The sequence below is a fragment of the Triturus cristatus genome, chromosome 1_2 (genome assembly GCF_964204655.1).
Source record: "Triturus cristatus chromosome 1_2, aTriCri1.1, whole genome shotgun sequence".
NCBI classification, from domain to species: domain Eukaryota; kingdom Metazoa; phylum Chordata; class Amphibia; order Caudata; family Salamandridae; genus Triturus; species Triturus cristatus.
The window spans coordinates 604,041,492-604,055,668 of record NC_140580.1 but is presented as its reverse complement, the minus strand read 5'-3'; positions in this window follow the sequence as shown (position 1 = coordinate 604,055,668).

The window sequence follows — 14,177 nt, the reverse complement described above, 5'->3', positions numbered from 1 at the left end:
GAAAGTGAGCACCTGGTGCGGTCACACCGGTTGCACCGCCCTAGAGCTGGCCCTTCTCAAGGGTCCTGTGATCTCAGTGACAGGGTCACTGTTCTAGGGTGTACTGCTTCATAGGCCAGCCGCAAAACTGGAGGTGAACTTCAGTATGAATAGTGGTGGACAAGCCTTGAAGGTTAACCTACACTTGTCATGCTAGGGTCCACCTGCTGGTGCTACGACACCGGGGCTTCTAATGTCTTGCGAAGCCTTCTAAGGTCTAGCATGAGATAGTGCTCTCTCAGGAGAGTGGTCTGGCGGACTGGTTATTAAGGCTGAACCTGGTTCCCCAGTTCCAAATTCAGCAGCTCTGGCCATAGTGCCACATCCTCTCCCCCACTGAACACCATACTGCCCCACTGAGAAAAACTCAGACTGCCTTCAACTACAACCCAATTGTTGCCAGCTATAAACACCTGGATGCGGCTCAATTTAAATTACGCACTGGGCAAGAGCAATATGTGGCCTACAAAAAAAAGTGACAGCATCCTGGAAAAAGAAAACAATCATAGGGAATGCAACATTTTGCAAACCATGTGAAATGTAAGCAGGAACAACATGGTTACCTTAACGCTTTTACACTCACTGTTCAGAAATCAGTGAGTGCTTTTCCCTGAAAAGTTAAGGACATGACTACAGGGCCCTGAATGGACCCATTTCAATGACCATTGCTTATATTCTTACAAAACGTAAGCAGTATGGTAAAAAAAGACAACATCCCTAGATACAGAGCAGCAGTACAAATTTTGTTTTTCAATCCTCACATTGCAGTACCTCCAGGATTGGTGCACTAGCTCCAAGCCCAGGGAAAACAAAGCCAACAAAGCCAAGACAACAAAAATAGCGCTTCACTGGCAAACTCTGTAAAAGTTGCGCTAATGTGTTTGGGTGTGAATAAAAATCAATCTGGACAGTTTGCTACCACTCTGTCTTACTTTATTTAGTTATTTTTTTTTCATATTTTTAAACTTTTATTTCTGATGCTGCATTTTGGAATTAAATGTCAGAAAAATACGACATTGATTTCCAGCAAAAGTGATTTTCTTTTTTGGATCCATTTCACAGGGAAGCAAATAAAAGAAAGGAGAGGAGACAGTGTGCACTGCGCACAGGCACGTCCTCTTCCTAAAAGGTTAGGTTGCTCTGCGCACACGGGCCCCAGGGCCGGCTTTAGCGCTGGTGGCGCCCTGTGCGACAATGTTTGTTGGCACCCCCCCAATGACCACCTCCACCACGGATTCTCTCACTAGCACCCTTTAACAGTGACCAAGTCACCATAACCACACTCTCTCAGATGCATTGAATTAGTTATATAGCGCCACTCATACCAGTGTAGGGTGTCCGAGCACTTTGCATCACACACACATTACACAGAGACAATCAATCATAGGTGTGTAAATCCGTGTATAGGAAATGATACATAAACCAAAGGACTGAAAGTGTAGGAGTCACATGTCATCCATACTGGTAGGCAGTATAGTGCTTGGTGTGGAGAAGCACAAACGCAGAGTCGAAAAAGAAACAGCATAGTTGGGAGTTTTCTTTAATAATAAGAATCTATTTCTAGCCAAATTAACCCTTTTTGCAACATTAATCACTGTTCTAATAATGTATATTTTGAGGTGTGTATGCAGTTCTAGGATGAAAGTTAATAGCTCACTGTGATATTAGGACTTTAAGTTATAAATTGCAACAAAAGGAGGTCTCTTTTGAAAGCAGTAACCTGCTGATCTGCACTCTGTAATCTACTTGGCACACGTTCTTTGAGCAGGCATATTAACCCTCTGCACTAACTTCACCTAAGTCAAAACCTCAACTTTACAAAACACTGATCTCTCTCCAGGAAGATAATTAATCACACCAGTTATCTTGACATTTATGTGAGGCCTGGTAATTGCTGGGAAAGAAACGCTGCAGCAGGTGCTTCAAAAGCGTAATAAACTTTCAAACACGGCGCCCCCAGGAAGCCAGCACCCGGTCGCACCGCCCTAAAGCCGGCCCCTGACGGGCCCTGTTGGTGTCACCCCACTTGAGGGTGTCACCCGGTGCGGTCCGCACCCCCCGCACCCCCATAGTGACGCCGCTGATCCTACCACAGACACACAGGGTCTTTCACTGCGCCCGCTGCACACTGACACTGCACTGCTGCGGCACACAAGAGCCGGAGCCTGCATATCTATCGGGGTCACAGTGATTGAACCATCACAACAGCAGAGCTGTGCAAAGCAGCCCCGTGCCCTCTGGCACAAAACTGTATTGTTTACTTACCCCTCGCTTGCCTGCGTCCTTGTGGGGGTCCGCCCGGGAGTCGCGGCGCATTCCGTCAGCGCAGTACAAAGAATGCTCACAAATACAGGGCTGCATCGCAGCTGCAAGGGGTACGTTTACACCCCTAAGCCCCAAAACAATCGAGGGACTTGCCAGTGGAGCCGCGACTCCCAGGCACACCCCCACAAGGACACAGGCATGCGAGGGGTAAGTAAACAATATAGGGCACTGGGCTGCGTTGCACAGCTCTGCTGTTTTGGGGGTTTAAACACTGTGCCGCCCGTGATAGATATGCGGGCTCCGGCTGCTGTGTGCCGCAGAGCAGTGCAGTGTCGTATAACAAGCGGTCGTGTCCCAGCAGCTTTGAAAGTGAAAGCGCGCACAGTGCGCTGAATGTAAACAGTGCAGGTCATCGTGCCTGAAGTAGGACAAACTTACTAAAGAAAATAATGCTTACAACACTAAAATAACACATACTGTGTAAGAACCGAAGTAAAGGGGCCAGTAGCCATGGGAGGTTACAAATGAGGGTGTGTCCGCAGGGCACTGGTAAGAGGTGTACCTTTAAAGTTTTAATCAAGTTGCATAGACTTTCAATTGAATAAACGTTCGTTTATTTCATCACGATGTTTGTTTTCATTTTTTAAAAAAAATTTTCAAACGAAGATGCAGATTTAAACAAGTGCCACGATATTACAAATCCCAATGCATTTCGGCTAGGTATTAGCCTTCGTCAGGGGTTTTTTCTGAAAAAAACGAAATATGTATACAGTCTTAATGTTTGCTGAGTTGTTGTATGGGTATAGAAAAGAATAAATGGATGAGAGGAAAGGTGGACCACTAGTGAATAGTGTATCCGGGTGGTTAAAAGATCCGGTGTTGTTACGCTTACATGCGTGCTTAATTTCGTACCTGTTAGGCGTGGTGAAAAAGCTGGAAGAAATGTTCCCCTGCGTGCCTTGATAGATGAAAGGAAACCTATACGGGCATGTAAGTAGTGAAAATTTCGTGTGTTATAACGCTTCCGTGTCTGGTAAGTAGAGTGTATAGTTAAAGGGCTGGTGTTCTAACGTTACTGTGCTCGAGTGCTTTCGCATCCGTGGGGGTGATCTCTCAGTACATAAAAAAAGTGAGTTAATTAGGGTAGGTGAACCGCAATCCCTTCTAGTATCAACACTTACTTGTAGATAAACGTGGACGGTGTTTTAGAGATTTCTGGGCGCGTTCGATCTGGCGACGTGCTTGGTGCTCCGTGGAGTGTAACGGCGTTTAGGTGGGCGTGTGTGATTAAATGTCCTGGTGTGTGTGAAGGTCAAAATGGGACTGGTTTCTGCGACTATGGAAAGTGAAATAAGACTATGTCTGAGTTAGAATTGTGATGTAGAACAATACGTGATTACAAAAATACAATGTTGGTTGAATTAACAAAATTAATAAAGAAGGCAATCAATTTAGAGATAACACGTGAATTCCATGCGATCATTCATCCCATGTGGTTTCATTGAATCCAATGTGCGAATCCAGTAGTTTTCTCGTTGCAGCAATGTTTTGTGGTTGTCTTTACCTTCGGATTTGGTGACTACTTCTAAGATATTGAACTTGAGTTGACTGATGTTGTGTCCAGCTTCTTGAAAATGGTTAGCCACTGTGGATTTCAGGTTGCTTGTTCTGATGTTGCTTTTATGTTCATTTATGCGTATTTTGATTTTTCTTTCTGTCTGTCCCACGTAAATCTTGCCACAAGGACATTTTAGAGCATAAATTGTGTTGGTGGTATCACATGTGGCTGTTAACTTTAGTTTAATGATGTGTCCTTTCATGGGGTGTGTGATATGTGGTCCGGGTGTGATGTTGTTGCAATTGTTGCAGTTCCTGCACGCAATGGTTCCTTTGTATCTGGTCTGTTGGTCTTGGTTGGTGGGATTTTTTATGATCTCTCCCAGGTTCTTAGTTCTGGTGTAAGCAAATATCGGTTCATTTTCAAAGATTTTGTTAAAATCCGGTTCTAGGCGCAATATTGACCAGTGTTTCTTGATGGTGTTTTTGAAACGTTTGCTCATTGTGGAGTATTTGGATACCACAGTCATGCGGTTGAGTGGGGTTCTTTCTTTTGGTAGTAATGCTGTTGTTCTACTAATGGTGTTGCTTCTCACTTCTGCTTGACGAAGGATGTTATCTGGATATCCCCTTGTCTTGAACCGATGTAACATTTCTTTGGTGCGTGCTATCATGTTAGCTACCAAAGATTATTTCATATGCACTTCTACTCAGAGAAGTGACACCCAGGAGCACGGAACAAATTTTGTATAACATACCACAACCTCAATATATACTTAGCTGTGTACGCGCTTAAAACATAGGTTACAAATGAGGACACAGTGGTAATAAGGAGGGACTAACTAGCCTATTAAGGAATGAGAAGCCAGCATTTAGGAAGGACAAAGACACAAGCCAATGAAAAATATGAGCGAGGCTTTTCTTCCGTACTCTACTACAACAGATCGCCAGAGCAGCACTTGCGTGCTGGCTCAGGCTCGACCTAAAAAACGGAGAGTAAAGTAAGTGAAATTTTTGCCAAGATTAGTTCAAAGGGGCCTTCGTGAGTGGGTGCATAACGGGTGTTCTCTTGCTAGTCTGATGCACATGGACACTTTAACAGTGAATACAAATTGATTGATTACATCACAAAAGTATAAGTCCTTACATATATTCAGTATTTTGGCTACTAAAGAAAATGGGATGCCTTGGACTGTCACATATTTAAAAACCTTAATCTCGACAGAGCAAACATAATATAAGCAAACAAATGTGCAACAACAAAAACCACAGTGGTAGGGACAATTTTCGCTGAGAAATGAATTGTTAGTACTGTATATAATTATGAACCCTTGCTACTAGGTTAACAATACGACGACCACCAACATCGTAATATAGGCAAACAAAGTTAACCTCAAACATCAACAAATTTGGAAACCGAGCAAGAGGGTTTCAAAGTCAACGATCATGTAATAAAGCAAATGCACATCAAAATTAAAGATCTCAGATTAAATTCCAGATGTTCGTATTTTGTCTTTATTTCTTGAAAAAAAAACTTCTTCGCTGCAAGCCCACTGCCAGCCAACACGTGTTTCGTCCTGACTTTAATAGGTCATGGACTTCATCAGGGCTGGAGACAAAGAGATAACCGAATTTCATATAGTATTTGCTAAATGTAACAACAGAATATGTACAAATATTCAAACATCAAAAACTAAAAAGCAAAATTTGCAACTTATTGAGCTACTCTAACCTAATAGATAAGCATGGTGGTTGGAGCAAGGGATATAAAGTATAAAGTCACCGTAAAATTTGGAATTTTAAATAGTGTGTGTAAAAGAAAAGGGGAAACTGCAGGGAAGGAGTGAAGATTGTAAAGAGAAAGAAAAGACCCTGTGAACATCAATAGATAAAGGGTTCAATAAAAAGTCATCAGAAAGTATGTATAGTCTAGTGAAATCAAGAATGGTAAAATGAACTAAGAAAAAATGAAGGACATGTTGAACTAAACACTTGTGCTCAATAAAGGGGCAAGATGGAAAAAGAATATTATCTTTAACCAAGGCAAGCCAGATCAGAGTAACCTGCCAGTGAAGTTAAGCTATACACAAGTGTGATGTACTGTAAATAAATACGAATTGGTCTGGAAATAGGGCATATAATACGGAGAACTCACCAAAACTTGGTGTTATCAGTAAACGAATGTTATAGGTCCAGGAGCCAAGGAAATAACGATCGCAACCTGCGAGTAAAAATTAATATTGCTAATATTCTGTCCAAGTAACTAAAACAATTGATAAGCCAGTAGTAGTTGATATTAAAAGCGTACCAATCAAATTTCGGGCTGATGGCTCCAATCCAAAGGTGTTCAAAGGTATTCAAATTATGTCGATCTGATATATTCTGTTCTAGATATCATTCATGTAACCTAAAACAAAAAGTAAACTAAACTTCACCAGGCAGTCAACAACGATAAGCAAGAGTTTAAGAGCTGCCTTTCTCAACAGAAATAATTGTAAAGGAAACACTAGTTAGTAACACTATCTAATTAAGTCCATAGACAAACTAGCAAAGCACCAGGGGACCATGTAGCTTGTATACCACCTTGATAACGCGCTGTTCAACGCTCTGAATTCACAGAGCTAATTATATTTAAAATAAACAAAATCTCACGCTCAAATGCACATCAAGACCAAAAACCGTTTACAGTTATCACAATAAGCTTATATCCGTGGTTACCTTAAAGTGTAAGGAAGGGTCCAATATCTTGACCACTCGTATTATTCTCGGCGTCTGCAATGGGCGCCATGTTAGTATGGGAATATATAGCCCTTCAGACGACGGACTATGTGATTGTGGATTAACGCCTCTGTTAGGCACCATATTGAAGCGGTAATCGAAGTTTATCAAAAGAACTACGTAAACCGTTGAAGAAGTGTAAGCTGCATGAGGCTAAGCCTATAAGTAAAAGGTGAGTTCTAATAAACGACTGCCATACCTGTGTCTCCACTCTAAATCATTCTCTGTTTCCAGGGCGTCTAAGTTGCGCGCCATCTTGAATTGGGTTCAACGTACTATGGCCAGATGTCTAAATACGCGCCATCTTGAAAAGGGCTAGATTGCCCCTCGCGTAATTAAAAAGTATTCAGAAATAATATATATTCCTTTACCAACCTCTAAGTAATAGTCACATATTACTTGTTAGATTAAGTTCCTAGCAGAGGTTAATTAAGTAAATAAAGAATTAAAAACAGTATTATAACTCCACAAGGAAGAAAAAAGATGAAGGAATAAAGTGACAGAAACCAAACTGACCCCACCATAGTAAGGATTCTGTGAGAAAAGGCATACAGTAATATACAACATTCAATTCGTGTACAATAATTATTCGATTTAACCACACTATCAAATATAACCAGCCTATGTATATTGCTGAAAGGTCATTTGAACGAGAGTTTACAGTCATCCAGTAAAACTAAGGTAAGGCATAAGGAGAGGAATACATAGTAGATCTCAAAGAAATTCCACAGTGCATATACGATAATTTACAAAATCGGTTAGAGTTCAACTTCATAACCTGTAACTGGCATTAATGGGAGTAATTGAAATACTAACATTGAGTTATGTACCCAAGAAGTACTGTAATTCATTTTCAATATTAATTCCCATCTTTACCGCATGTAACCTCAGAATCCAACGAGCTTCAGTCTGCCGCAGCTTTAGTTCTCGGTTACCACCTCTAATATCACTTGATACCGTTTCCAGAGCATGAAATTTAAAGCTCTGTTGTTGATTCTGTTCTGAGCATTCTAAAGCATGATGGACTATTGGGTATCTGTCATCCATATTTTTCAACGCTCTGAAATGTTCTGCAATTCGAGTTTTGAGATTTCTAACTGTGCTACCCACATAAATCATGGAGCACTTACAGATAATAACATAAATCACATACTTAGTATTGCAGTTGATATACTGGGTTATGTGAAATTTTCTGGATCCATTGTATGTGAAATCTTTTATTCCAGATAAGGCATGTTTGCACATACTGCAATCTCCACACTTATGAAAACCCAAACTTCTGCTTTGAAGCCAGGACATAGTAGCCACATTTTTCTTTGGATAACTTGGGCTAACCATATTCCGAATAGTTAAACCTTTCCGGTAAGTAAGACTAGGGTGATTAGTCAGTATTTTATTAAGATCTGAATCTGATGTCAGAAGTTTCCAATGGCGTTTAAGTATATTAAACACTTTATGAGACCAAGGGTGGAAATTAGTTATCATTCTCACTTGTTGTTCTCGTTTGTCATCTGGGTTATGATATGTTTTTAAGCAAACAAATGTGCCACTTATTTTTTCTATACTGAACACATTTATTATGTAGAAAAGCTTTGTGGATACCTGCAGAATGAGTGTGACTTTGAATGATCACATGCACTTTCAGCCAATAACTGGCACATACACCGGTTATTCTGAGCAGGCATGCCTTTTCTAAGACGAGTCCACCTGCTGCGGTGTCAGACACATAAAACTAACTTGCTTAAAATGTCTGAAATGCTTCAAGATAATTCCCCGTTTAACTGATAATATGGGCCTTGTGCTTAGCAACCAAGCTCGCATGGTACTATATGACATGAATCATGCATGATCCTCAATTCCATAAATACACATTCTCATGAAGTCTGTGATGATGTTTAAATGGCAAATGCACCAACTAACTGACCCTTGACCCTTTCTTAGGCAGGTTGCTCCCCACGCCGCACAGCACCACCTGTGTGTCCCGCCCTTAAGCCCCAGCTGCCGCTGCTGAGGAGAGTTCGAGGCCCTCCTTCACCCGCAGGCTACCACCTGCGCCTCATCCCTGGTGGCCAGTGGTAGGCCGTAGGTTTGTTTTGCTGTAATTGTATTGCTTCTGTCTTATTTGTTTCTTTCCTCCTTGTTCCTTGTTTTATTGCTGTGCCCTGTGCCCTTCTGCCTTCTATTTCCTTCGCCGTTTTCCTGCCGCTGCGTCCCCTGCGTCCTCGCCCCCGCTCGCCCATTTTTCCGCTCCCTCCTCCCAGCTGCCTCCCACCTCCCCTTTTTATGGCGGCCACGCCGAAGGCGCACTTAAGGCAAGCCCGTCTGCGCCCATCAGCACCTGGACCGCGCCAGAACCCCTGGCCCCCGCGAACGCCATGACGCCCGTCTCCACTACGACACCAACACCCTCCACGCACTCGACACCGGACAAGCGCACACCTACTTCCTGGCCGTCCCGAAGTGTACCAAAGGACCCTTCTCCTGCTCGAAATGTAGCTTCACCAGTCTCAGAGCCGCCAACCCGCCCACCAGGACAGGACGCAACCACCTCAGATGCATACTATGGAACACCCAATCTGCACGCCAACATGCCGTCGAACTCTGGGACCTGCTCGACACATCCTCCCAGGACGTCGCCTTCCTGACAGAGACCTGGATGAATGATTCCTTGGCACCAGACATCATCATAGCCATACCGGACGGCTACAAGATCACCCACAGAGACCGCACCAACGGAATAGGATGGGGAGTCGCCATCATCCACAAGTCCACCCTCAAGGTCTCGACCAACTCCAACGACACCCTCAGCACCGCCGAACACCTGCACTTCCAGAGCCACACTGATCCCAACACCACCCTCGGAACTCTGATCTACAGACCCCCCCGGACCCCGGCCTCAGTTCAGCGACTCCATCGCCGACTTTGTCAGCACACGCCATGACTTCCACAGACTACATCCTCCTCGGAGACCTGAACTTCCACCTCGAGAACAACGACACCGACTCCACCACCCTGATCGCCAACCTCGCCAACCTCGGACGCCGACAGCTCATCACAACACCCACCCACTCCTCCGGCCACAAGCTTGATCCCATCTTCTCCGCAAGCTCCCACGTCTCCTTCAGCCACACCACTGAACTCCACTGGACCGACCATCACTTCATCCACTTCACCTTCCAGAAACCCACCACGCATCACCGCACCCAACAGTTCCCCGCCGCTGCTGGAGCAAAATCACCGAAGACCAGCTAAACACCGCCCAAAGCCCACCCGCCGACCCCCACCGACCCCGACGCCGCTGCCAGCAACCTCAGGTGTTGGATCGACAACTGCTCCAACACCCTCACTCCAATCAAGAAACCCTCTAACAGACACACCACCAAGAATGCCAGCTTGTTCTCCGCGGACCGCCAGACCTCCAAACAAACCTGCCAAAGATTAGAGAAGAAATGGCACCGCAAAAAGACACCGGAGAACCACGCAGCCCTCAAGAACGCCAACACCATCACCTCATCAGATCCTGCAAAAGGACCTCCTTCAAGGAGCTCTTCAACATCGTGAAGGAACTCTCCAACCCCAGTTCCAACACCAACGACATCCCACCATCGCAAAACCTGTGCAACTCCCTGGCCACCTTCTTCCATCGCAAGATCACAGACATCCAAGACAGCTTTGACAACCGGACCACCACGTCAGCCAACGACACCTCAGACCCCACGACCACCACCCACAATGTCCACCTGCTCACCTGGACTAACATCAACGACGACGAAGCCATCAAAATCATGAACACCATCCACTCCGGCTCCCCGTCAGACCTGTGTCCACACCACATCTTCAACAAAGCCAGTGCCACCATCGCACCCCATCTCCGCAAGGCCATCAACATCTCCTTTGAAACCGCGACCTTCCCGGAGAGCTGGAAGCATGCCGAGATCAACGCCTTGCTCAAGAAACCCTAGGCAGATCTGAGGGACCTTAAGAACTTCCTGCCCATCTCCCTGCTCCTGTTCCCGGTAAAGGTAATCGAGAAAACCGTGAACAAGCAGCTGACCCGATACCTCGAGGAAAACAACATCGGGGACCCGTCCCAGTCCGTGTTCCGCAGCAACCACAGCACCGAAACTGCCCTCATCGCCGCCACCAATGACATCAGGGCCCTGCTGGACAATGGCGAAACCGCAGCCCTCATCCTCCTGGACCTATCAGCCGCCTTCGACACGGTCTGCCACCGTACCCTACGCACACACCTCCACAATGCAGGGATCCGAGACAAGGCTCTGGAATGGACCACCTTCTTCCTCTCCGGCAGAACCCAGATCGTCCGCCTCCCCCCTTTCCGTTCCGAAGCCTCCAAGATCATCTGCGGCGTACCCCAAGGATCATCCCTCAGCCCGACATTGTTCAACATCTACGTAGTCCTGCTCGCCCACGTCGCCAGACAGCACGACCTCAACATCATCTCCTACGCCGACAACACACAGCTGATCCTCTCCCTCACCAAGGACCCCTCACCGCCAAGACCAACCTCCACGAAGGAATGAAAATCGTCACCGAATGGATGAAGAACAGCCGTCTGAAGTTGAACTCGGACAAGACGGAGGTCCTCATCCTCGGCTCCACCCCCTCAGCCTGGGATGACTCCTGGTGGCCGACTGCCCTGGGAGCAGCACCAATGCCTACCGACCACGCACGCAACCTGGGGTTCGCCCTCGACTCAACACTCTCCATGACCAAGCAAGTCAACGCCGTCTCATCCTCCTGCTCCAACACCCTCCGCATGCTCCGCAAGACCTACAGGTGGATCCACACCGACACAAGAAAAACTGTCACCCTGGCCCTCGTCAGCAGCAGGCTAAACTACGGAAACGTCCTCTACGCGGAAACGCCAGCCAAACTGCTGAAACGACTGCAACGGATACAGAACCACTCGGCCCGCCTGATACCTGACATCCCTCAACACAGCCACAGCACACCCCACCTGAGAGACCTGCACTGGCTACCCGTCAACAAGAGGATCACCTTCAAGCTCCTCACCCACGCACACAAGGCACTCCATGACACCAGACCAGCATACCTCAACAGACGACTCACCTTCTACACCCCGAACCACCAGCTCTGCTCTGCCGACCACGCCCTCGCCACCATCCCCCGCATCCGAAGAGAGACCTCCGGTGGCAGATCGTTCTCCTACCTTGCCGCCAAGACCCGAAACACCCTCCCCATCCTCCTACGCCAGACCCAAGACCTACTAACCTTCAAGCGGCTACTCAAGACCTGGCTGTTCGTGCAATAGCAGCGCAACACCCCCCCAGTGCCTTGAGACCCTCACGGATGAGTAGTGCGCGCTGCAAATTCCTTGATTGATTGATCGAAGTATGCTCTTCCGCGACTTTACGTAAACAATCCAATCACTGGAGTAAGTTCGAGCATTAGAAGTGGTTTGCCGATTATTGGTGTGTGTTTAAAGGTTGTAGCAGCTTCAATGTTACAGGGACATATCAATAGGATGGGTAGGTAACCTTTGAGATGGAGACGAGTGTGAAAGAAAGCAGGAGAAAGGGCATTTTAAACAAGTGTCACAGTGGAGAAAATTTGGTGCAACGGCCAGAGCTGCTGACTGAAGAGTTTGGGATTCCAGTTAGGGTCTCAGCTGCGCAACATCCTGGGCAAAACACCTATTCTCTACGGGTGATAAGTTGCATTATATAAATCTGCTGCAAGATGTATATAAATGGTGCGGACAAAGACACTTTGCCCATGATTTAGTGGTTTATAAGATAAAAATTCCACCTTCACTGAGTTGCGCTTCCGAATCAGTGGATGAGCAGTACTGGGATTTTTTGGAGAAGGTGGAAAGACACATTTGGCAACAAATATGTAACCTGAATCATGTAGTTGCTCCAGCGGCCCTCCGGTTTGAATTCAGGCTTCTTTCCACCAACGTGTTCACTATGGCCGCAAGCCTGAAGTGGGGTAATAGCTTATTGAATAATGACATGATTTCCATACGGGCTGCGTCAAAACACAAAATCTTCTATTTGAAATAAAGAAGCACTGTTTTCAGAAATTCTGCAAAAGCATTTGTCACATTTGGAATTGGGCAAAGTGAAGCAGGTCCTCTCCCAAACCAGATTGTATTAACCTTAATTAAAAAAGAAATTTATGAAGTTAGTCATAAAAGAAATATTGTACTATGTTCTCGGCACACTAAAAGTTAAAAATAGTGGAGAATAGAATGTGCAAAAAAAACCAATTGTATGTCTTTTGGAACCTTCCCCGTGGAGTGCGTAGAACCACCTTGCTGAACTTGCTCCCCCTACGAATTATAACAGGAGCATCAGAGGGATTATCAAGGGAAGGGAGGCTCTGTGAACTTTGCAGAAACCCGGTTCAAGGTTTAAACCATGTGTTATTTGTCTGTCCCTTGTTACATCCATTATGACGTCGATTGTTAAGACCAGTGTTCTTTAGGTATAAGATTTCCTCAGCAGTGGACGCCTGGAACTGTTTTTGGCCCCAACCTCTAAATAGTATGTTCAAAAATGTTTTTTTTAGATAGGATTATTTTATTGTATTCAGCCTTGTTGAATATAGTCTTTCAGGGTAATACAATTTGCACAGTATAAGTATGTTTTTAGGGTATTAAGACTTAGTCGAAGTTGATTATAGGATTTGCATCGCCTAAAGCTGATTGCACTGAATTATATTGATGTACTCTAACAGGGTTGTACAGTTGTCCCTAATGCAGCTTGTATGTTGGTCAAGTTCCGCATCTCTCTCTAATACTTTAGCACACTTGTACAAGTCTAAGGACTCCTATTACACGTGGAGTGTATTTTTATCCTGATTGTTGCTGCTATGTATTCTACTTTGTATATAATCAATTGTGAGATATCTATAGTGTCTGTTTTTGGAATGTATTTTACCTTGTCCATTATTGATTGTGAGCACTGTTGTTTGTAGTTTTTTGTGTATTTTTTATGTGGAACTCTTTTGAATTCCGAATCATAATAAAAAGGCAAAGTGTGAAAAAAGACAACCCTTAAGGAAGAGTAGCAACAAGAGAGGACACATTTCACACAATGGAGGGATACTAAACTCAAAGATAGTCACTCACGTTTGAACCAACCTGTGTTTGGAGAACCATTTCAGAGAGGGGCCATTACAACTACTGACCTGAATCTGCATGTATCTGTCTCTACACCCAGTCCTTTGCCCTTAGCAGCCCTAGAATGCTTTCATGGCAACAGTACTAAATTTGAAGCCTTTATGAGTCAATGCCAATTCCATTTCCTATGCAAACCTCAAGCGTTCCCAAATGTTGCTGCTAAAGTAGCGTTTGTAATATCTTATTTAGGAGGTGTATCCGCTAACTGGGCAATTTCTTTAATAGAAACAAACAATCCCCTTTTGTACAACTATTTTCAGGCTGCAATGACTAACGTATTTGCAAAACATGTTTTTAATCCAAACAAGTGAACAATGAGTTATTAAACCTACAACAAGGTTCTAAGGACCTGCTGACTTATATCACT